At 37.0% G+C, this 24,563-nt stretch overlaps 1 pseudogene; it reads left to right on the top strand.

The window, feature by feature from the left end:
- Window positions 1-668: 668 nt before the first annotated feature.
- On the top strand, window positions 669-3,467 carry LOC118155232 (elongin-C pseudogene; annotated as a pseudogene).
- The last annotated feature ends 21,096 nt before the right edge of the window (window positions 3,468-24,563 follow it).

The raw sequence follows: 24,563 nt of genomic DNA, 5'->3' as shown, positions 1-24,563 counted from the left end.
TCCACTAATATTTGGAAAAATATTTTGATTCCTGTATACTGTTATTTTGGGGTGGAATGTCCTGAAAATGTCAACTGGGTCAACTTGGCTGAGTGTTGTTTGAGCCTTCATCATTCTCCCTCCATCCTGTACACTTTATTCCATCAAAGATTGAGGTGGGCTCTTAAAATCCCTGACTTTAATTGTGTATTGTTTCTATTTCTCTTTGCAGTTTTATCGGTTTTTACTGAATTACTTGTAAAACTCTGTTATTAGGTACATAGCCATTTAGGATTATTTTGTCCTTTAGATGAATTGATACCTTCATCATTTTGAAATGACTGTATTTATCCTTGAATTACTCTGAAATTTATTTCTCTGATATTAACAGAGCTGTCCCTGCTTTATTTTCATAGATAATTTTTGGAGTCATTTTTTTTACCCTTTTGCTTTCAACCTATTCATGCCTTTACATGTAAAGTCGGTTTTTAATAAGGACTTGCTTTTTATACTGTATGACAATTTCTGCACTTTATTTGGAGTATAGAGACCACTTCATATAGTTATTGATAAAGTGGGAATTAAATTTTTCTGTTGGTTTTAATTTGTCCTCTTTTTTCTTTATTTCTCTTCTGTTGGCCTTCCTTTGAATTAATTGAATAATTTTTATAATTGCATTTCATTTCTTTTTTTTTTTTTTTGAGACGGAGTTTCGCTCTTGTTACCCAGGCTGGAGTGCAATGGCGCGATCTCGGCTCACCACAACCTCCGCCTCCTGGGTTCAGGCAATTCTCCTGCCTCAGCCTCCTGAGTAGCTGGGATTACAGGCACACGCCACCGCGCCCAGCTAATTTTTTGTATTTTTAGTAGAGACGGGATTTCACCGTGTTGACCAGGATGGTCCCGATCTCTTGACCTCGTGATCCACCCGCCTCAGCCTCCCAAAGTGCTGGGATTACAGGCTTGAGCCACCACGCCTGGCCTAATTGCATTTCATTTCACTTGTTGCCACATGAGCTGCAACTCTTTGTTGGGTTATGTTAGTGGTTACTTTTGGGTTTGCCTAATATGTAATGCATTCTTCACATTCTACACTAAAGTTATATCACATGTAAGAATCCCAGGACAACATACTTCCATTTTTATCGTCCTATTCTTTAAACTCGTCTTACCGTCAATGTACTTATACATATGTTATAAATCAAAGTCATCTTTATTTTTTATTTTTTTCTGAGTACACAAATGCAAGTGGAAATAATTACCATTTTTTACTTTAAGAGTTCACTCTCTCTTTTGAAAAAGTAGACTTATTTTTAAACACGTTTTAGGTTCACAGCAATATTAGCAGAAAATGCAGAGCTCCCACATATGTGTATAACTTCCTTCATTATCAGCATCCCCTACATGGTGACACATCTGTTATCACTAATGAGCCTACACTGACACTTTGTAGTCACCTAATGTCCATACTTGACATTAGGATTCACTGTACATTCTGTGGATTTTGACAAATAAATAATGACATAAATCCCCCACACTAGCTTCATACAGGGTAGTTCCATGCCCTAAAAAGTCTTCGGTGCTCTGCCTCTTCATCCTTCCTTCCACATGACCCCCTTGCAACCACTGGTGTTTATATTATCTCCATAGTTCTGCATTTTCCAGAATGCCATATACTTGCAATCATATAATATATACCCTCTTCAGATGACCTCATTTTACTTAGTGATATGCATGTGAGATTCTTCCATGTCTTTTCATGGCTTAATATCTTATTTATTTTTACCACTGAATAATATTACATAGCCTGGATGCACCACAGTTTGTTTATTCACCTACTGAAGGATATCTTGTTTGCTTCTGAGTTTTAGCAATTATGAATAAACCTGCTATCAATATTTATGTGTAGTTTTTTTGTGTGGACGTAAGTTTTCAGTTCATTATGGTAAATAGCAAGGAGCACAACTGCTGGATTATACGGCAAGAGTGTGTTTAGTTTTATGAGAAGCTGAAAACTGTCTTCTAAAGTGGCCATAGAGTTTGCATTTCCACCAGCACTGAGTAAGAGTTCCTGTTGCTCCACATCCTCGCCAGCATCTGAGTAAGAGTTCCTGTTGCTCCACATCCTCGCCAGCATCTGGCGTTGTCAGTATTTCAGAACTTTGCCATTCTAATCTTCTGTAGTGGTATCCCACTGTGGTTTTAATCTGCAAATCTCTAATAATGTATGACATTGAACATCTTCTCATAGGCTTATCTGCCATCGGTATACATTCTTTAATGTCTATTCAGTTCTTTTGCCCAAATATTTTTGCCCAAAATATTTTTGGCCAACTATATTTGCCGAAATATTTAGGCTGCAGTGGTTGTAGGGCTAATGAGCAAGCAATGAAGCTCCTGGGGAAGCAAACTAGAATTTCATAAGAACAAAACAGAGGGAAAGGAGAAAACCTATGGCGGCTGCGAATGCCCTGATGGCATGTATGTCAAATTACTGTCATCCGATGGCCATGAATTTATTGTCAAAAGAGAACATACATTTACATCAGGCACGATACAAGCCACGTTGAGTGGCCCAGGTCAGGTTGCTGAGAATGAAGCCAATGAGGTCAGTTTTAGAGTGATTCCTTCACGTGCGCTGTCAAAAGTATACGCATATTTTACGGATAAGGTTCACTCACTTAACAGCCCCACTGAGATTCTTGAATTCCCAGTTGCACCTGAAATTGCTCTAGAACTGCTGATGGCTGTGAACTTCCTAGACTGCTAAATAAAATAAATTATAATAAACTCTTAACTCTTTTCAGTATTTAATGCCTGTAGTTCAGTTAGAAACTTTTTCATATATAGCACCTTGCCTGTATGCAGCTGAACTGTATCAAGTTCATTGCCAAGCAGATTATCTTCTGATTTTTGCATAGCAATAGAAGTTTAAATTGGTTTGCTACATCAATAAATTAAGAACATTTCCACAAACTGAGAAACAAACAAAGATGCCAATTGGTTAAAAAAAAAAAATCATCATCATAAAGATAGCCATTTATATTTACCAGTGTGATGACCAATTCCGGTTTTATACATTTCTTTGTAAAGATGTATTCTATTCCTCCCAAATCATTTTCTTTTAGCTCTGCTATGTGTAACAAGTACTTGTTTTATCTTTATCTCCAAACAATACATTTATTGGTTATGAAAATCTAGGCTGATATCTTTTTTAGTTTGTTTGAATTATTTCAGTAATTTAGTTTTATAGCTGTAATTTCCAGCATTGTTTCTGAAGAAAAAGTTTGCTGTCATTCTGATCTTTGTTAGGTGAATCATTCAGATTTTCAACCTGGGAGATGATTGTTTTCATTAACTTTGGAAATTTGGTGCACGATTTCTTCAAAAATTTTTCCTGGGTCAGTCTCTTTTCCTTTTTCCTGACACATAGTTATACTGTTTGAAGTTGTCTCACAGACCATGATGTTCTGTTTATTTTTCAGTCTTTTCCTCTGTCTGTATCTTATTTTATATGGTTATAGCTATAACTTCAAGTTACTAATCTTATCCACTACAATGAATAATATACTATTAATTGCCCCAAATAGTGATAATAACTATTTAATGTCATTTTCTACTTAAGACCTGTGTGGGTTTTTTTTTTTAATTTTGAGACAGAGTCACTCTGTCACCTAAGCTGGAGTGTGGGAGTGAAGCGATCACAGCTCACTGCAACCTGGACCTCCTGGGCTCAATTCTCTACCTCAGCCTCTGGAGTAGCTGGGATTATAGGCACATGCCACCATAACTGGTTAATTTTTATTTTTTGTACAGATAGGATCTCACTCTGTTGCCCATGCTGGTCACAAAATCCTGGGCTCAAGGGATCCTCCCAAAGCACTGGAATGAAGCACCATGCCCAGCCTCACCTGTCTCCTTCCTGAGTTGGTTTTGATGGCCTAGTATTTCTGTTAATTACATTTTTTTTTTCTGCTTCGTTGCATGCCTAGTACATTTTCATTGAATTTTACTGATTGTGTGCTAGATATTTTAGTATGTTTATAAGTATTCTTAAGGATATTTTGCTGGGCGTGGTGGCTCATGCCTGTAATCCCAGAACTTTGGGAGGCCGAGGCAGGAGAATCGCCTGAGGTCAGGAGTTTGAGACCAGCCTGGGCAACATGGTGAAACCCTTGTCTCTACTAAAAATACAAAACTTAGCTGGGCATGGTGGTATGCACCTGTAATCCCAGCTATTTGGGAGGCTGAGGCAGGAGAATCACTTGAACCCAGGAGGCAGAGGTTGCAGGTGGCCGAGATAGTGCCACTGCAATCCAGCCTGGGTGACAGAGCCAGACTCCACCTCAAAATAAGTGTTCTTAAGCCTTTTAGAGTGATTCAGTTTTACTGGGAAATTGATCCTTCTGAGACTTGCTTTTACAAATTTGTTAAGTGGGACCAGAGCAGCATTTAGTCTAGAGTTAATTTCCCCACCACCTAGGCAAAGCTCTTCCAAGTATTCTGTGCGATACACTGTATTAGGAAGTTTCCGACATTAACTAGTGGGAAACTAGAGGGGGATCTCTGCAGATCTTCACATCTGTGTGTGTGTGCAGCATTACCATTCTTTCTTGTGAATTGTGGGTATTTTCCTAACCAGAATTTTCACTTTATCTCAGACAGCTCTGGGTTCTACAGTGCTTCTCCTTCTTAAGTCATAACGGAAACTCTCACTTGGCAATCAGCTGTGGAGACTGATGGCTCCTCTCATGAAGTTTTGTGTCTCTGATGAATCATTGTCTTTTGTTCCTGATGTCCAATTTCATTAAAATAATTTTCTTTATTTTTATTGTCATATATTTTTTCGAGATGGAGTCTTGCTCTGTTGCCCAGGCTAGAGTACAATGGCACGATCTCGGCTCAATGCAACCTCTACCTCCCAGATTCAACCAATTCTCCTGCCTCAGCCTCCAGAGTAGCTGAGATTGCACGGGCCTGCCACTGTACCTGGCTAATTTTTGTATTTTTAGTAGAATTTCACCATCTTGGCTAGGCTGATCTCAAAATCCTGACCTCATGATCCACCTGCCTTGGCCTCCCAAAGTGCTGGGATTACAGGCATGAGCCACTGTGCCTGGCCTCACTGAAATAATTTTTTAAAAACACTTACATTTTGTCTTTTCTTTTTTTCTGGTGGGAACTTAAATTCTGGCATGTTGAAAGCATAAATGTCTCCCTTTTAGTTTAAAAGCCAATTTTTATTGTATTTCTGATTCTATGGGAATTGTCTTGTTCAGGGTTTTACTGAGCTTGGACATTGATGGAAATTTTAAAAATTAAATAAAATTCTAAAATCGCAACACCTGAACATACTTTATGTTCAGATTGTAACAGCCCTAATTCAGTCACCTGTTCTTTTTTAAATGAGCATTTATATGTGAGTGTGAAAATTATTTTAAGTAAAATTCCTGTACTCGTTTTTCTCTTTTTTAGATGTCACACTTTGAACCCAGTTTCTCAATAGGTATGTGCAATAATAACAATTTTACTGGAGAATGTATTAGTCACTCTTTCTTTGGGTGGAGCAGTTTCCATGAAGTCCTCCCTCAAGACAAAGTCATGATTTTTGAGGCCTTTGCCGGGACCTTGTCCTGTGTGCAATATTAAAACGTACCTTCATTGCTCATTTGTGTCATCTTAAGCCACACAAAATTTTTCTTTTTTTTTTTTTTTTTGAGACGGAGTTTCACTCTCGTTACCCAGGCTGGAGTGCAATGGCGCGATCTCGGCTCACCGCAACCTCCGCCTCCTGGGTTCAGGCAATTCTCCTGCCTCAGCCTCCTGAGTAGCTGGGATTACAGGCACGCGCCACCGTGCCCAGCTAATTTTTTGTATTTTTTTTAGTAGAGACGGGGTTTCACCATGTTGACCAGGATGGTCTCGATCTCTTGACCTCGTGATCCACCCACCTCGGCCTCCCAAAGTGCTGGGACTACAGGCGTGAGCCACCGCGCTCAGCCCAAAATTTTTCTTTGCCGTGACAACCCTAATATATTCTCAAGTGTTGTCTAGGTTTCTGTGAAACAAATAATTCCAAAATTGTATTCTTTTAGACTACTAGAATGTTCCAATATTTATATTATTATGGAGACTTATAATGTATATACAGTAAAAATAGAGGAAAGTTCAGTAATTAAAATGTCACTGCCCCAAAATACCTTGTAATAATTCACAAGTAAAAAGCAAACCCAAACTTCTTTCCATTGATAGATGCTCGATTAATGCAGAATAGCAGTCAACTTTTATGGGCATTTTGATTGGAAAGCTGCTTCACTTCCAACAGAATCAGTTTCACTGATTACATTTTTCCTCTCTCTGCCTCCCTGCCCTCCCTCCCTCCCTCCCTCACTTTCTTCTGTCTCCCCCTCCTCTTCCCCCACTTCCTTTTTCCCCTGGCTCCCTTCCTTCCTCCTTTCTTCCTTCCTTATGCTTGCTTTCATATTATTACTTGGGGAACCTTGGAATAATGGCATTGAGTTATGATGAGGAGTGTTCATGGTAAAGTGGTACCTAATACATTTGCACTCTAATATAAATACAAGTGATATGAAACCTTCAGAGACATAATTGGGATATATTGTTCCTCTTTGCTTCAACTGACAGTGCAAGGAATAATTTTAGATTTCTGTAGGTTCATATCTCACAAACATGTACACAGTGAAAAAATAATTTAAAGTAATTCTTTAGATAACAGACCTTAAAATGCCTAATTTAATCTGACATTTCAAGATAATTTTTTAAAGTTACAAAAATTGATTTTGCTTAAATTATCTAGATATATGGCTCATCTGGACTCTGCTTTTTGCCCACAAATTTATCTTGTTTATTTCTCAGGTCTTTTTTCACTCCAGTCAGGTTAAAGTTTTCTAATTGATTTGACTGATGGCCTCACATCTATCTTTACATATTTACATCTAATCCATTATCAGATGCTAAAATGAACTTTGACAAATAAGAAAACTTTTCTGTCTTGAATAGTGGCTGAGCTGTAACAGACTTGTGAATTTAATCAACCTTAAAATTAGTAAAGGCGAGAGAGAGAGAGAGAGAGAGAGAGAGAGAGAGTTGATATATCTATTTAGAGAGTCTCCAGTCTTAAACTTTTTTCAGATTTTCATCCACCAAGCAGCTTTATGAAACAGATGCTGTTTATCATGTCTTTGCCTTCACCAAGTTGATGTTAATTTTAGAAGTCAATGAAAAACAGTAAAAGCTAAAATCCTTTGTTAAATTAAATGTGGCAAAGAAGACATCAGAATATTACAAGGGTCTGTTGGAAATATATCTGCTCACTGGTTCTTGTGTAGTCTTCTTTCTGCAGAGATCTATATTTATGCAGCTTTCTTGTTTGCTTCCTTACAAATCTATAAATTATATCTATATCTGTCAGTCTGACAAATGTATTACCTTATATACCAATGGAGAATATTATCAGGAGAATTTTAATAGCCTGTAGCTATTGAACACAGTTGGTGACAAACCATTTCTTCTATTATTGACCCAGGATTAAAACAGCTTTCATAACAGTATTTAAGAAAGCCAGAAAATGGGATACATTGTGTATCTTTTATTGAAATAAGATACTGTTTGTAGAACAAAAATACACATATTCTCAGCTTTGTAAATGAATTTAAATTTCAGTTAATTAATAAATGCTGTGTTATTAATATTTGACCCTCTGAAGAAACCTTTAAATTTAAGTTTTGAACAAAAGACATTATAAAATTATATCGCGAAGGGAAATGAAAAGGTTAAATAACTCTTATTCCTAACATTTCACATTCAAAATGCAACTATAATTTCAAGCTTTTTCAAAACTTTAATCTCTACACTGTACCTAGTACTTTAATATGTAATTTAATCTTCACCAAAAAAAAAGTTATGAGGTAGGTAATCTACTCATGAGAGATCCTATCTATCACTGTTTTACTGATTAGAAAACAATGTTGAATGAGTATATTGACCAAAATGTATACAGTTCACAAATGTCAACTATGACCTTTCTACAAATTTTTTTTATTGTTTTAATTAGATACCATGCTCTAAGTTATATAATAGAGGATGATTATATGAATGGGACTCTGATTTGGTAAACTGTTTTTACAAACTAGGGATTCAGAAATTTCCTGGAATATCTTTTTTCCTCGTCCCTTTTCTGCTTTGTAGTATTTACTAGTGTAGCATTCTAAGAAAATAAAACTAATATATAATTTCATAATCATGTTATTTAAGCACCCTATGTAGCAAAAGTCGTAAATCCAATTTATATCAGAGTAATTTTCAAACCAGTATGTTTGAAAAATTGCCATGCATTTTCAGAATCAACAGTTAACAGATTTGGCTTATAAGTTTTATTATTTTCTTATGGGAAGAAATATCATTTAATGTCCACCATCAATTGTAACATTGCACTGAAGTTTTAGTAAAATAATTTGCTTTTACTTTCTATCATATTATTTAGAGTGCCTTAATTGGAATCTCATTATTACCCTTTCATTGAATTTCAATCCAAGGTAGACCATAAAGGCAGCTAACTGCATTAATAAGAAGTACTTTTACTATTTCAAAAGTAAAAATATTTCACTATTTTTGTGTCTTGAATATGAAAATTAGATATTATTTCTTATAAGAAAGAAAATGACACTGAGTGATTTCTTTAATCCTTTTCAATCTTATGACTCTAATTCTTTCTTTTTAAATTAAATACTCATCCTAGGATTAATGACTCCTTTAAAATAATGAAATCATTATAAAATAGATTGGCTCAAGCCTATCCTATTCTACAATTTACAACATTACAACTAGGTTTTAAATTCATTTATCTATAAAATATTATTAAAAGCCTACTGTGTGCTACCTCTTATGCTAGAGTCTAAGAATAAAACGGTAGAACAAAACAGTGTCTTGGCCTGGAAGTTATTGAACAAATAATTATAAGACTGTATCATGATAAATTATGTTAAGTGCTTTGAAGAAAATGTGCAGGAACTTCTAGGAACATGTGTTGAAGGAACCTCTCTTGGGTGGTGGAGTGAGGAAGTTGGGATAGGAAGTCTTCTCTGAAAAAATAATGTTAAAACAGATTTTTGTAAAAGAATGTGTAAGAATTAGGCAGAGAAGAAGGGAAACAATAAATTAAAGAGTTTTGCATAGCAAAAGTAACAGTCAGCAGAGTAAACATACAACCCCCAGAGTGGGAGAAAATCTTCACAATCTACACATCTGACAAATGACTAATATCCAGAATCTACAACCAACTCAAACAAATAACGAGAAACACACAAATAATCCCATCAAAATGTGGACTGAGGACATGAATAGACAAATCTCAAAAGAAGATACACAGATGGCCAACAAACATGACAGAAAAACGCTGAACATCACAAATGATCAGGGAAACCCAAATCAAAATCATAATGTGTTACGGCCTTACTTCTGCAAGAATGGCCATACTCAAAAAATCAAAAAATAATAAATGGTGTGTATGTAGTGAAAAGGAAACACTTCTACACTGCTGGTCAAATGTAAACTAGTATAACTACTATAAAAAAACAGCATGGAGATTCCTTAAAAACCAAAAGTAGAACTACCATTTGATCCAGCAAGTCCACTACTGGCTATCTACCCAGAGGAAAAGAGGTCACTATACGAAAAAGATACTCGCACATGTGTGTTTGTAGTAACAGAATTGCAAAAATGTGGAAACAGCCCAAATACCCATCAATCAATGAGTGAATAAAGAAACTGGGGTGTGTGTGTGTGTGTGTGTGTGTATACATACACAATGAAATAATACTCAGCCATAAAAGCAAATGAATTAATGGCATTTGCAGCAACCCGGATGGGATTGGAGACTATTATTCTAAGTGATGTAAATCACAAATGCAAAACCAAACTTTGTATGTTCTCCCTCACAAGTGGAAGCTAAGCCATGAGGATGCAAAGGCATAAGAATAATACAATGGAAATTTGGACTCGGGGCAAGGGTGGGAAGAGGGTGAGGGATAAAAGATTACCAATTGGGTTCAGCATATATACTGCTCAGGTGTTGAGTACACCAAAATCTCACAAATCACCACTGAAGAACTTACTGGTGTAACTAAATACCACCTGTTCCCCCAAACCCAATGGAAATAAAAAAATTTTTTTCAAATACACAAACAGAAGCCCCTGAATTAAGGAAGAGCATTGCTGGCTTACAGAGAAAAACACACAACAGGCCAAGAAAGTAGTTACCGGCCTGATTGCACAAGGCGTGAGGGCCGTTCTGTTCTGGAGTCTGTACTCCATGAGCACCGGGAAATCACTGAAGGATTATATCTAACTGATATTAAATATTTAGACATTTCTTTCTTGTAAGACCTTCCTCACAAGCTAGAAGAAGAAACACTCCCTTTAGCTGTGAATTTCAAAAGTTGAACACTATAGACTGCATATCCATTTTGGAGTACAATGCTATCTTTCTATAAGGAAATAATAATTTAGGATGCCCAAAAAGACCCATTACAATATTCATTGTTTGCTAGAATCTGGCTTGGTAAGTCTTTACCAAGAACAATCAGAATTTATCATGGAACAATCAGAATTGCGCCATGATGGCTATTGAACTCACACATTCTAAATTAAAATCTACTACAGAGGGCCGGGCGCGGTGGCTCACGCCTGTAATCCCAGCACTTTGGGAGGCCGAGGCGGGTGGATCACGAGGTCAAGAGATTGAGACCATCCTGGTCAACATGGTGAAACCCCGTCTCTACTAAAAATACAAAAAATTAGCTGGGCACGGTGGCGCGTGCCTGTAATCCTAGCTACTCAGGAGGCTGAGGCAGGAGAATTGCCTGAACCCAGGAGGCGGAGGTTGCGGTGAGCCGAGATCGCGCCATTGCACTCCAGCCTGGGTAACAAGAGCGAAACTCCGTCTCAAAAAAAAAAAAAATCTACTGCAGATAATCCATTGACTTTGTTCACCATTACCTTGGGAAATCTGACACTCAGGGCGTGATTCTAATCTGAAAGGGTAAGTGTTGAAAATCGGCTGCCTGCAAACACTTAGGCTTTCTCTTTTTCCTTGCCCAGTTGTCTACTGTTTCTTTCACTTATCTTCAAATTATGTTTTCCTAATTCTTGCCCTTTTCACTTATATTACTTCTTTCATTTTCTATATTTTGGTATGATTTTTACTTCTTGTTTCACTATCTTCTCACTATAAGTTTACTTTTATCAAAGTAGTATTAATAGATGCAAATGTAATGATAAATGTTAAAATCTCATTTAGCACCAAAATGTGACAATAAAAAATAAATCAGTCTCTTATTTTCACTTTTCTATCTCATCTTTCCATTCCCCAAATACAAGGACTTTTGACCATTTAAGTGTTTTCTGGGGAAAGAAAAAAAAACTCTGTCATATATATAAATAATATATATGTCATTATCAGTATTTAATAATTTCCATTTTTTATTTGCAATACTTCCTATTGCAAATAAGGATATTTAGCAACCTCTTCTGTTTTTTGTGTATTATGCTACTTACATAATCATAACTTTGTAGTGTAATAAATAATTGCCTCATTTGTACATTTGCTTATTTTTTAATGTTATTAAACCTTTTCACATATTTTGATGGTTTTCTCAAATTCCTGTCAATTAAGTTTTCCATAATATGAAACATAAGGTAGGAATATTTTTTGAATTTTCGTTTAGGTTATTTGCCACAGACGTCCTGTGTAGAGACATACACCTTCCTGATTCATTGCAGATGACTATTGTATGGTGTTGTGAATTTTCGTTTAGGTTATTTGCCACAGACGTCCTGTGTAGAGACATACACCTTCCTGATTCATTGCAGATGACTATTGTATGGTGTTGTTACATGTTTTTCACCCCTCACTATTGCATCACCCTGCCACCCTGGGAATTTCCTTTGTGGTCATATAGAAACCGACTTCACCTAGCATCTCTATTGGATTCCAGATTTCAGAGGCACATACTTTTCTTTATCCTGCTTTACTCCCATTTTTTTTTTTTTAGTATGGTTTCTTTCTGAACAGAGTGCCAGTGAGATGAAGTGTTTGAGGCTCAAAGTTAGAAAATACAATTTTTGCTGTTGTCACAGTTGATTGATAGTTTTGCTAGGTATAGAAGCCTAGGTTTAAAATGATTACCTTTCATCCAGGAAAAAAGCATTACTTTCAAGAGAAATTAAAGCATTGTACATTATCTCCTGCCTGCCAAAGTTATTATTAAAAACTCAATGCCAATTTTATGGCCAATTCTATTCATAAAGACTTTTTATTTCCTTTTGATAATTTTGGGATTTTTATTATGGATTTCTGATATATCATCATGACATGCTTAGAAGTAAACTTTCTGTTTTTTTTTTCTTTTTAAAATATTCAAAGTAATAGTTGCAGGCCAAATAGCAATAAAATTACAAACTTGTCTCTCCTGTTCTCATTAGTCATAGATGGGCATTTGCCTCTTTTAACAATAACTTTAGTATTTCTAAATAATTAGTATGTAATCACTTCTTTTGATCTGCATGATTTTCAATTTTATAATACATGTACTAATTTTATTTTCTCTTATTTTCTGTGGACATTTTTAAACTGGCCTTACAGATACATTTAGTTTGTACTTTATTATTCCTTTTGTCTGGGTGCAGTGGCTCATGCCTATAATCCCAGCACTTTGGGAGGCTGAGGTGGGTGGATTATTTGATGTCAGGAGTTTGAGACCAGCCTGACCAACATGGCACAACCTAGTCTGTACTAAAAATACAAAAAAAAAAAAAAATTAGCCAGGTGTGGTGGCAGATGCCTATAATCCCAGGTATGTGGGAGGCTGAGGCTGGAGAATGGCCTAAACCCAGGGGGTGGGGGTTGCAGTGAGCTGAGATTGCACCACTGGCACTCCAGCATTGGCCACAGAGTGAGACTCCCCTCAAAAAATAAATCTTTTTAAGATTTATTCTCCTTGTTCAAGTTCCTTTATTTTAGATTTTTCTGTTAGATATTGGGGATTTGAAGCATTCCTAAAGTGTTTGATGGCCACCACTTAGTATTTAAGACTGAAAGATTGCTATTTCCAGCAGTGATCTTTCTGTTTGAGAGATAAGTAGGAACTTGAGGTGTATACTGCTACAAATGCAGATTTCCGTTTTCCCATTCTTAGTTTCCTAATTCACCTCACCACATTCCAAATTTTTAGTTTCTGGAGCATTTCTGGCTGGATTCAGAGGTAATAGGTTTGTTTCTACTTCTTTAGAATCTTTAATCTGTGTACACGTAATTCTAACTTCTATTATTACACACACATATTAGCAACCAATATTCACTTTCACTCCTTGTACATACTCTCCTCAGCTACCAAAGGCTAGAGGCCAGCTGCGAACTACATGTTTCTGAATCCTTTAGGAGCATGTCCTAATTTCAGTTCTACCACTAAGAGCCTTGAAGGCTTGAAGTGCCTTCAAGCACTTATATTGAATAAGTCTCATATAGAATAAATGATCATTCAAGTAATAATTTAAATATCAAATAAATTTATGGCAAATAGGGATATCAGCATATTCAATAGGACATTGAGAGGAAACTGCAGAAGGCAGGGAAGATTTAAACTGGACCCTTGATAAAAGTGCTTTTGGGAAAAGTAGAGAGAAGGAGGGGCAAGAGAAAGATGGAAAATAATATACCTGCAAAGCCTTGGAACTAGTAGTAATGGTAGCAAGTTAGAAGCAGGAAGAATGAGATGGAATAAAAAGTAAATGATAAATCAGTTAGATTTACAAGCACAAGATTACTAATGGCCTCAGAAACCAGGTCAACATCATTTTTATAAGAAATGGGAGTAGAGAATTATCAGTCAGAGAACATGGCATGATTACACTGTATTTTGAGAAAGCCATTTTAGCCTTTCATTTAGCTGGCATCAATGCCATGAGCCTCCAAGTTGCCAGTTGAATTTAAAAGGGATTAAGCTCTATGGCCAAGGGAGGCTCATTATTAGTAAGGCAGTGACAGGTACCCAGAATGCCAAGGGTGCAATTATATAAAATGTGCAATGGGAAGATGAACAAAAAACAGACCAGAAACAGTGACATTTGTCTTTGCCAGATGATGTATCCAGAAAGCCCATAGAACTTTAGACCTTCAGGGATTGGAGTCTGAGAGCTTTCACAACTTTTATTCTTGATTCCCATAGTAGGGACTAAAATGCTGCTTGTTGTGAGACAGCCTTTTAAAGACGAGCAGCTCCATCTCTATTCCTTCTGTCTCTAAAGATTCTTACCCAGTCTCTGTGAAACCTATCATTGTCAACACCGTGTTTACCAGCGCAAAAGACTGAAGGCACAGACGGTCTGAGCTACAGCCCCTGTTAAGACTCAGATAGAAATTAAAGGTGGAAAGGGATATATCAAAGATGCATCAACAATTCTGGGCCTAAATAAGAATGAAGGAAAAAGACAGATTGGAGCTACCAGTTCACTGATGAATAAGGTCATCTAGTTTCAAACATGTTGAATTGGAGATTTTAGTTGATAACAGCACAACTTTTAAAAGCTGCTTTTAAAATTTATTTTGAATTTTCAATTGAAACATTATAATTGAACATTTTATGGGGTATGCTTTGAGGTTTTAACACATATATGTTGTGTAATAACAAATCAGATAGCATATCCATCACCTCATATACTTACTTCTTTGCAGTGAGAACATTCAAAAGCTTCTCTTCTGGCTTTTAAAAAATATATATATATTCCCTTCCTGTTAACAATAGACACGTTCTGTGCAATAGAACACCAAACCACCCTATTGCTCCTAATAGTACATTGTACCCATTAACCAACATCTCCCCCTTCTTCCCTCCCCAGTCTCTGCTAACTGTGGTTCTGTTCTCTGCTTCTATGATACGAATGTGTTTTTTTACCTTAGATTCTCTATATTAGTAAGATTGTACATTATTTATCATTTAATGTCTGTTTTTTTATACTTCTTATGATGTCCTCCAGGTCCATCCATGTTGTAACAAATGAAAGCCTTCTTTTTTTTTTTTTTTGAGACAGAGTTTCGCTCTTATTACCCAGGCTGGAGTGCAATGGCGTGATCTCGGCTCACCGCCACCTCCACCTTCTGGGTTCAGGCAATTCTCCTGCCTCAGCCTCCTGAGTAGCTGGGATTACAGGCACACGCCACCATGCCCAGCTAATGTTTTGTATTTTTAGTAGAGACGGGGTTTCACCATGTTGACCAGGATGGTCTCGATCTCTTGACCTCGTGATCCACCCACCTCGGCCTCCCAAAGTGCTGGGATTACAGGCTTGAGCCACCGTGCCCGGCCACAGATGAAAGGCTTTTTTTCTTTTTTTGTGGCTGAATAGTTTTTCATCAGGTATATATACTACTTTATTAAAAATCTGTTAATCTGCTCCTGGCCACTTTAGTTGATTCTATATCTTGGCTATTGTAAATGGTGTTGTAATAAACTTAGAAGTATAGATATCTCTTTGATATATTTCAGTTTTCCTGTATTTATAACCAGGAGTGGGATTGCTAGATGATATGGTAGTTCTATTTCTAATTTATTTTTTAAGAGACAGGGTTTCACCCTGTCACCCAGGCTGGACTGCAGTAGTACGATCATAACTCATTATAACCTCAAACTCCTGGGCTCAAGTGATCCTCCCACCTCAGCCTCCCAAGTATTATAGCTGAGAATACAGGCACACATCACCACACCTGGCTAATTATTATTATTATCATTATTATTTTTGTAGAGACAGGGTCTTGCTTTTTATTGGTTATTTTAATGGTTTTAATTTTTTGTATACACAAGGTCTCGTTATTTTGCCCAGGCTGGTCACAAACTCCTGGCCTCAAGTGATCCCCCTGCCTCAGCTTTCCAAAGTGCTGTGATAACAGGAGTGAGCCACCGAGCCTGGTCCTTATTCTGACTTGCTGAGGAACTTAAGTAATGTTTTTCAAAATTGCTTTATTAACTTCCAGTCCCACCAAAAGTGTGTAAGTGTTCCCGTCGCTCCACACCCTTGCCAGCACTTGTATTCTTTTGTCTCGTTGATGGCAGCCATTCTAACTGGAGTGAGTTGTTACGTCATTTTGGTTTTGGTTTTGACTTTCCTGATGATTAGTAATTTTGAGCAGTTTAAAAATATACCTGTCAGCCATTTGTATGTCTTCTTTTGAGAAATGTCTATTAAGGCCTTTTGCCCATTTTTTATCAGGCTATTTGCTCGCTGTTTTTGCTATTTGCATTTTTTGTTTTGTTTTTGTTTGTTTTGTTCTTTGCTACGTTCCTTATGTGTTCTGAGGATATATCTATACGTTTGTCTGGAGACAGTGTCTTGTTCTATTGCTCAGGCTATAATGCATTGGTACAATCAGAGTTCACTGCAGCCTCCAACTCCTGGGCTCAAGCAATCCTCCTGAGTATCTCAAGTAACTGGGACTACAGGCACTTGCCACTGTGCCCAGTAATTGTTCAATCTTCATTTTTTTCTAGAGATGCATCCTCATTTGCTGTCCTAACTGGTCTCAAACTCCTGGCCTCAAGCAATCCTCCAATCTCAGCCTCCCAAAGTGTCGATATTATAGGTGTGAGCCACTGCACGCAGCCTCTAGCTTTCTAATACTTATTCATTATATACCTTGTCCTTGGTTGGTTATAGTATCTTTGTTGGTGAATTATATCAAACCAAAATTTAATTTATTTGCTGTCTGGCAACTCACAATACTTTACTACTTCAAAACCTTCTGTTCATTTATTTTCCTCATCTCAGCCTTTCATATTATGCTTTTTCCTCACCTGGATTCAATTCTTGGGAGCAATCATATAAACAGAATCCCAGAATTAAGAGAGAGAAATTAATTTTAGTGTACAGTGGTGTCATAGAACCAGGAATAACAGCATGTAGCCTCTATTCACAACACATGCATACCATACATATATATCCATGTATGCGTGCATGCCTATATATATGCTTATAGGGGTGTTTTTATTTGTGTGTGTAGGTAGGTGGGAGGGTGGATGGATGGATGAATGGATGAATGGATGGTAGGGAGGCTCTATGTCAATGTTCCTGTTCCTAAATCATCTAATCTAAGATAGTGTGCATTTGAGAAAGAGTCTAAGTGATTTTCAGGGACACAGAGCAATAACATTAGATCCCAGTCTCATTTCTGCTATTAACTGCTATCCAGGGCTTTTTCAACTGCACAAAAAATTCTGAGGAGCTGTCTGGTCAGACCTGTTAGATGGCACAATATGCCCCATGAGGGTTTTTCACTAGAATAAATTTTAATAGAAAATTGATTTAACCAGAAGCATACCTCCCAATATAGACATAAAGTGAAATATCTAAGCCTTATGGAGGAAGAGCCGCCCCTCTCACTTCTGCACTAGCAAAGAAACTTCTACATTAAAAAAGGAGACTCCAGTTCAGGATGCTTTGTTTTTTCGAAGCATATCTTGCCTATCGTTTATCTGGAGTTCAATTGTAAAGCAGGTTTACTTTTCTTGTGTTTTATTTCCCCCTTTCTTTTTCTGCCTTTCCTTTCGCTCCCATATTTTTTATTTTGGCATTTGCTAAGAACAGATAACTTAGGTTCTTCCTTAAATGCACACTGTTTTAGATTAGCTGGTTTAGTTAGAGGAACATTGACATAAAGCCTTTCATCCGTCTATCTTTCTATGTATGTATGTATGTATGTGTCTGTCTATAAACGTATATATGTGTTTATCGTCTATCTTTGTATCTACACACACACACATACACGCATATATAAGAACACACCTATGTGCACATTTAATGCATGTCTCTGTGGTCATAGGAGAAGCGTGACAATCATGTCAAACCCACTATTTGCCAGTCTGAGGTGACTCATCAATGTGTCAAAATAGCATAGGGAGAAATAAAAACACAGCCTATGTAAGCTGGTAGCTCTAAACATCAAATTCCCACGAAACCCCCACCCAGAGAAAACTTCAAAAGGGTTTTGCTTAAGATGTTTTTGGTGCTTTTTTTTCCCCCATTCAGGAGATGTGCCCTTAATGGTAGGTACTGTATTGATTTTGTAATGCTTAATTTAAAAGGGCGGTCAGACTAGTACATAATCTTGTGTTGAATAAGACAGGGTCATTTATATGGCAATGCAGCAGATGAAATGTAGAAATACCAACTGACTAACAAGTACATAATTCAAGCCAAATCACATTACGGATGTCTGGGAAGACTCAAGCACAAAAGCATCTCAAGGGACTGTGGTGCAACTCTCCCTGGAGATCAGACTTACACAAATGCTATGGAGTTCTTAGAATCTGAATAAAGTACTGAACCTACGTGACACTTATTCTTGCCTCCTGACCACTAGAGACTACCCCTATGCTTTCTGGTGCTGTAATAGTCAATTTTTAAATTTGGATATGTCAATGATAATTAGCCTGTACCATAGACTAATTCCGAGTATTCATGAAACAGTACACAAAGTGCTTCGCATGCTGCCTGACACATTACAACATTTAACAGATGGTTTCATTCTTGTTCTCCCTTATTCATTCATTCAACAGAGAATTACTGAGTGTTTACTTACTGCTAGGTGCTGGGTGCCAGGTAAACAGTAGATAGAGTCCATGTTCTAGGAGAGAAAAGGGCAGGGGCAATAAATTTATAGTATATAATTTATGTATATAAGTATATATACATAAATAAATTATATAAAAATTATAAATACATAGTTATCTAGAAATTATAAATCATATATAACTATATGTTATACGTATAACATATGTACATATGTTTATGTATATGCACATCTATACATATAGTCATACATTATGCAATATATTACACATTTAATTCTATAACAATGTGTAATGTATAAGATGTAGAATATATTATACATATATACATATGTATTATGTAGACATACATAAGTATACATATGTATGTAAATACATATAGGCATAAACATATCTATACATATAATATATACGATATTACATATGTGTATACATATATTCATATATTACATACATAATATGTCATTGTGTAATATATATGTGTAATAGTTATATGAATTTATAAGTATGGGAATTATATATTAGTGTATAATTACATATTATTTATATATACTATCTATCTCTGTATCTATTATATTTATATATAATTATAATTGTTTATTGCCCCATCCTGACCATATATATGTTTGTGTGTGTGTGTACATATATATATATATATAGTCAGGTGGTAAAATGCCATGACAACAACAGAGAAACAAAGGCCATATAAAGGAATCGGAGTTCTGGGTGACGGTAGGAGGAGGACACTGCTATTTTGATAGGGTAGTTAGACACGTCCTCCCCATGGTGGTGACCTGTGGACGGAAACCTCAAAGTAGGAGGGAGCAGGCCCTGTGGGTATCTGAGGAAGAGAGTTCAGGCTGGCAGGGACGTAGGTGTACAGCCTGAGGCTAGACAGTGCTTTCCTCCTTAGAGTTCAAGTCACAGTCACATATAAGACAAAATGAAGAAATAATGAGAAGGAAAGAATAAACAGAAGGAGGTTTTTGTTAAAGGAGAAATGGAATTCAAAAGTAGCCATACTGTACTCAGCACCTTCATGTACTCACTTGATCCAAAATAGGTGCTCACTAAATGTTTGTAGAGTGGATTTATAAGCAATTACAACGTGTCGAGAACTTACTGTATGTTAGATACAGTTCTAACCATATTGTATCTGATAACACATGTATCTCCACTACATAGATTGGTAAGCAGCAGTCATATCATCAGTAAAATGTTCAGATAAATTTTTAAATAGATTGTGAATATTTATGAAACAGCCAACAGTGTAAGAGTGTGTTTATTTGCAAGAATACAAACATTTCTATTTTTTATAGTCCCTAAATAATTAAGTATTGGAATTGCAGATGATATTATAATTTCATATTGCCTAAGAGTCTCGTGTTATCCTACCTCCATAAGCTGAACAAGTCAGGACACTTTTTTTATACTTTAAGTTCTGGGGTACGTGTGCAGAACGTGCAGGTTTGTTATATAGTTATACACATGCCATGGTGGTTTTCTGCATCCATCATCCTGTCATCTACATTAGGTATTTCTCCTAATGCTCTCTCTTCCCTAGCCTCCCACCCTCTGACATTCCCTGATGTGTGATGCTCCCTTCCCTGTGTCCATGTGTTCTAATTGTTCAACTCCCACTTATGAGTGAGAACATGACTGGGTAAAGAAAATGTGGCACATAGACACCATGGAGTACTGTGCAGCCACAAAAAAGTGTGAGTTCATGTTGTTTGCAGGAATATGGATAAAGCTGAAAGCCATCATTCTCAGCAAACTGATACAAGAACAGGACACTTTTTAGCTAATGAACAAATTGAATGAGAGCTACAAAAAAAAAAAAAAAAAAAAAAAAGCATGAATCAGATTCCACAACTCTAAAATGAATCCTCTACTTTCTCTCCAAGCACTTTCTTTCTTTAGCTTTTGTAATTTGTAAAAGGAAAAGGAAGGGGCCCCTTATATTTCAGGTGCCCAGAATCAACACTGTAATGTTTCAAACTCTTCCTTCTTCTTCTTTTTTTTTTTTGAGATGGAGTTTCGCTCTTGTTACCCAGGCTGGAGTGCAATGGCGAGAGCTCGGCTCACCGCAACCTCCGCCTCCTGGGTTCAGGCAATTCTCCTGCCTCAGCCTCCTGAGTAGCTGGGATTACAGGCACGCGCCACCATGCCCAGCTAATTTTTTGTATTTTTAGTAGAGACAGGGTTTCACCATGTTGACCAGGATGGTCTCGATCTCTTGACCTTGTGATCCACCTGCCTCGGCCTCCCAAAGTGCTGGGATTACAGGCTTGAGCCACCGCGCCCGGCCCTCATCCTTCTTTACTCCCACGTAAGTCCCAGCATACCCAGTACCTCTGTCCTCCCGGTCATTCCCAGACTATCCCTCTGAGCTGGCTTTTCCTTGCCACATAAGATGTCTGTATTTTACTTAGCCTTTCAAAACTACTTCTGTTTTTACCTTGTAAACTATCACACGGTGACCTCTGAGAGCAAACCAGTTCTAACTCATTAATAATCCAGTCAATAAAGATAACAGTTTCCAGTTTTCTACTGAGTTGTATCTAAACGCTTCGTTCAACCATTTCTCAGTCAGCAAGCTGTGCTAATTTTGTATCTGGCATCGTTCAAGGTTCAGATGTAGATATAAAGGTAAAGGTTTCATACAAAGATACGACTCTGATACTTACAACTAATAGCAGGATGCATATTCAACAGATCTCGTGAGAGATTTGGCCGAATGAGTAGTTAGAATGCTCTTGGAAAAGTTCTGGTATCAAGCGAGATTTCCTGATTGCGTAACCACATAATTATGAAGCACCTTTTATGTGCCTCGGAATTCACTTGCCACAGCTTTCATAGGGTCCAGCAGGCAAGTGTGTGGTTCTTGCCTTGAAATGTACGTTTTGGTTCACCACAACACTGATCACGGCGGGGTGCGTACCCTACGCACGCAGTAACCAGGTCGTTGTGTCTCTGTCACTAGTTAAGTTTGTCACCTCGAGGAAATACTTTGAGCTCTTGCACCTTTGCTGGATTAGATCTTCTCTAAATTTTCATGTGGCTCTTAAAATCTCTGGTCAAACCTGAGTTGGATAATCAGAAAATTTCCCTCTGTGCTGAATATGTTTCCTTAAGGATTGTTCATAAGCTCCAACATTAAGTATCCGGTAATAGAAGGTTGGTTAAATAAATTGTGGCATATTACTATGATGGAATACACATGTTATTTTTAATTACTGTAAATGTATTAGTACCTGTGAACTGCCATTCATTGTCGAATTCAAAAGCAGCTTATATTTTGTGTTACATGTATTATATATTTAAAACCAGTTAACCATACATAGTACGATCTCATTTATATTACATATTTATGGAAGGATATTAACCACAATAAATTTCAATAATTTCTGGAAGGAAGAATTTCAGATAAATTCTGTTTTTTTTCTTCATATCTCCTTCATTCTTTATCTTCATAATGTTCTTGGATCATCTTAAAATTCAGATAAAAAAGCTGAATGAAATACTGGAAAAATAAAATTTACTATCATTGATTATCAAAATAAACATAAAATATAATCCTATGATTATATAAATGAATGTGTTTTCCTTTTACATATTTCAGAGCTTCCTCAACTAATCTATAATCAGAACAAACATCCCATTTCCTTCAAATATAAGAACATTCTAATGGTAGAAGGGAGAGTGGCTAATGCTAATGTAAAGCCTAATATTATGATTATAGCCTTCTTGTCTGAATTTTGAAAACAATATGATCATTTGCTGTGGCAGTGCAATGAGTTCATGAAGAAAAATCGAATTCTCAATATACAGATCTCTCACTTCTCTTTACTTGTCGATCATAACATGCAATTAACCCACTAAAAAGTTTTCCCTTCAATGTCTCATGTGAACTGTGAACTGCTCCTTTTTTTCCCTCTGTCCCATGCAGTAAAAACTGCAAAAGAATCATTGTACCTGAATCCAATTGGCAGGGCCCTTTTCAGTTTCAGAGTGGAGCAGTTACTGCTGTTCTGTCCCCACTGCTTGAAGTTTTGTATTCCCAATTTAGCATGTCAAAAAGAGATGGCTAATTATTCTCATAGCAAAGATAATCACACCAATTATGATTCTTTAAAGAACTGAGTAGACAAAAGTACAGATAAGACTCACAAAGACAAGTGGGGCCGGGGGGAAGAGTGATTTCACATGCTACCAAGCTGAACCTGCATAGTCTTTTCCTTTTGGAAAGAATAACAAAAATGTATGAAAGGATCACATTATCTCTATTAAATCCTTTGGAGGCGGAAGATCCATCATTCATATCATCTTATTCCCACACATAAGGACCACTGCCAGCCTCCTGTTTGTGGCTGTCAAAACCCCGCCTTCTGCCCGCTATAAAATGTATTTAAAAAAAAAAAAAAGAGATTAGTGACAGCTCTAAGGAAGTGAAAGTTACAGAAGGACATATTTTATTCAATCAAGAGAGTTTATCTTTCTGTAACTTAATAGAAGTTAGTTAAGAGAAACTATGAGTTACAGATAAATTTCTAATCACCTCCCAAAGGCCACACCTTTTTCTTTTTCTTTCTTTTTTTTTTAGACAGAGTCTTGCTGTCCTGGCCAGGCTGGAGTACAGTGAGACAATCTCAGCTTGCTGCAACCTCCACTTCACTGGTCCAAACGATTCTCCTGCCTCAGCCTTCCAAATAGCTGGTACTACAGGCACCCACCACCATGCCTGGCTAATTTTTTGTCATTTTAGTAGAGCTGGGGTTTTGCCATGTTAGCCAGGATGGTTTCGATCTCCTGACATCGTGATCTTCCCTCTTCCACCTCCCAAAGCGTTTGGATTACAGGCGTGAGCCACGGCACCCGGCCAGGCCCCACCTCTTTATACCATCAAATTGTGGGTTTGGGTTTCAATATATTAAATTTTTGAGGCGACACAGAATTTTAGTCCATAGCACCCCTCAGTTTGCTCTTCAGAATTAGGGAAGAAACAAATGAATGAATAAATTAGTAAAAACACATATGTGAACTTGTTTCTATTTGACTTCTAAACATAGGGAAAACTTATGCTACTTTAGCAGTAGTATCACAGATATTAATACAATTATCTAGATTATACTTTTAATTCCTACCTCAACTATTTGGTAAATCACCACGAGATAGATTTCATTTAAAATTTTATCTCACATTTTGGATTGTGTCCATCATGGTGGTCAAAATAAAGTTGGATTTAATTTACAACCTACTAAGCCTGCAAAAAATTCAAAAAATGATTCACGTATAATCAATATTGTGCTAGAATTTAAACGATATGTAGGATCCCAGAGAATCTGAAGACTCTAAACTCGTTGACACAGTGGAATATATCGTCAGGACAGCATGTCTTTTCCTTGTCCTTTGTTCTTTATTTCCATAAGAAAAGAGCGGATATTCTCAGACAATTTGAGAAAACTGTCATGTTAGAATACCTTTAGAGAAGATTGGTTATGTAGAAAGCACTAGAAATGTGTATTTTTTTGTCTTAGTTCAAGCTGTTAATACAAAGCAGCATAGACTGAGGGGCTTGTGAACAACAAAAATGTGTTTCTCACAGGTGCAGAAGCTGGAAGTCCCAGATCAAGGTGCCAGCACGGTTGGGTTCTGGTTAGGACCGTCTTCCAGGTTGCAGACCGTAAAATTCCTGTATCCCTGGAATGGCTGAAAGCAGAGAAAGGAAGATGCTCTCTAGCCCATTAGGGTACTCATTCCATTCATGAGGGTTCTACCTTTGTGTCCTCATCACTTCCCCCCCCCGGGCCCTGACCCCTAACATTATCACATTGGGGCTTAGAGTCTCATTATAGGAATTTTTGAGGGGACACAGACTTGCAGTCCATAGCCCCTTTCAGTTTACCGTTTGGAATTAGGCGAGAAATAAATGAATGAATAAATTAG

This window comes from Callithrix jacchus, chromosome 7, assembly GCF_049354715.1.
Source record: "Callithrix jacchus isolate 240 chromosome 7, calJac240_pri, whole genome shotgun sequence".
Classification (NCBI taxonomy): Eukaryota; Metazoa; Chordata; class Mammalia; order Primates; family Cebidae; genus Callithrix; species Callithrix jacchus.
The sequence above is the reverse complement of the archived record's forward strand: the minus strand, read 5'-3'. Positions and strand labels throughout refer to the sequence as shown.